Here is a 1,524-nt window from a genome sequence, read left to right as displayed (position 1 = left end):
TGCGTGTGCCAAGGGCTTATATCGCACCTGTTAGAGATGTCGCACACACCTCCGCTCACAGGTATGCAGAAGATTCGAACTGGATTAATGTATGCATTTTACGGTAAAATTTCAAGAAGCCATCATTTGACTCGTTCATCCGATTAGAAACATATTACTACACGTACTGCTGATGCCACATATTTTCTGCAACTAACGAATACCACCGCCGCTGATATGTAAACAGTAGAATCATTCTTAAAATAATGCATATTGTTCAGGTATAAAAAAGCCGATTACTTAGTATATCAGCCACGACAGAAATACATATTAATTAAAGGAACAGTGTTAATCTTATCCATCTAATTACGAGTCAGTTTTACTAAGGCGCAGAAGGCAAAGGAGATGAAAATACGCGTGCTACACTATGCAACATTTATATCGGCGCAAATTCCAAGGTTTCAGCCAGCATGCACCGCGAATGCATATAGGCATCGTAAAACAAAGAATTAACAGTATACTTCTGTTCTGTATTAACGCATTCTCAACGCGTAGCTCCGATGTGCCCCTAGTTCATACAAAAATAACAGCTTTTAACATCCGCCTTATCCATGCATTCCAAAGCCACACCAGCTGCTGAGATCGCGCCGCCTTCTCGAACAGTTTATGTCACCTGCCGGCCTACCATTCCCTACCGGCACCATGGGCTCGTCGCAGCGGCAGCCTACCTTTCTCGAAACGTTGACGAGGGTCTGGGTCGAGTTCAATAGAAGTTTTTAACAGGTTTTCTAGACCGGTTTCAGGTGTTCACGAACTCAGGTGACGCGAGACACACGGTTACCGCGACTGGAATGTGCATCAGCTGGGGCGAGCGAGCCCTGGACTCGGCCCGCTGGAACCCCCGTCCCCCGGAATCGATCCCCTCCCCCCGCCCCTCGTGATAACCTTGGCAGGTAACTTATTTCGTCCAATAGTGAATCATTAAGCTATGGGCAACTGCCTGAGAGCCATGCGTGGCTGGAGGCCGAGACTTTTTTCGCTAAAACTTTATCCTCGTTCACATGCATTTGCCCGGATGCTTTCTCGTAGGGAATCAGACAACTGTCAAATTTAGTATTACCGGCTTCTCTTCTTTATCCTTCGTATACAAGAAATCCTCAGCTTGAAAGGCACATTTCATCCCCATTACACCATTGGCATTCTTCCTACCACGACCATTTATTGTTGTTCTTCGATACGGCATGTCAACAACTTGAGTGTGATTATTTTCCTTTGCATTATATATAAAATACTGCTTGATTTTCGTCGTGTAATAAACTATAATGTAGTAAATCACTGAGTCGATATTAAAGGTCAAGGGATTTTGTAGGTTCTTCAAGATGTTTTTACAGAAGCCAACGTTATTCTTTCCAGAACGCAATTTCCAAGAAGCATGAAGGCGAATTTGTGTGATAGGCCTGCTGCAAATTTTATCAAACTGCAATTTGTATATCTAAGAATATTATTACACATCCTTATCCGTGGTTGGTAGTGTCAAGGTCATAG

General features: G+C 43.6%; 1 protein-coding gene across 1 annotated transcript in view; it reads right to left on the bottom strand.

Annotated features, from left to right (window-relative positions):
- The window catches only part of LOC119585996, a 66,306-nt gene extending 65,490 nt beyond the window's left edge, over nucleotides 1–816 (bottom strand). The window contains exon 1 of the mRNA XM_037934708.1: nucleotides 708–816. The gene's annotated coding sequence lies outside the window, so the exon portion shown is untranslated. The remainder of the gene's footprint in view (nucleotides 1–707) is intronic.
- Between the last annotated feature and the right edge of the window lie 708 nt (nucleotides 817–1,524).

This window comes from Penaeus monodon, chromosome 20 (assembly GCF_015228065.2).
Source record: "Penaeus monodon isolate SGIC_2016 chromosome 20, NSTDA_Pmon_1, whole genome shotgun sequence".
Lineage (NCBI taxonomy): Eukaryota > Metazoa > Arthropoda > Malacostraca > Decapoda > Penaeidae > Penaeus > Penaeus monodon.
Note: the sequence above shows the minus strand (reverse complement) of the source record. Positions and strands in the feature narration are given on the sequence as shown.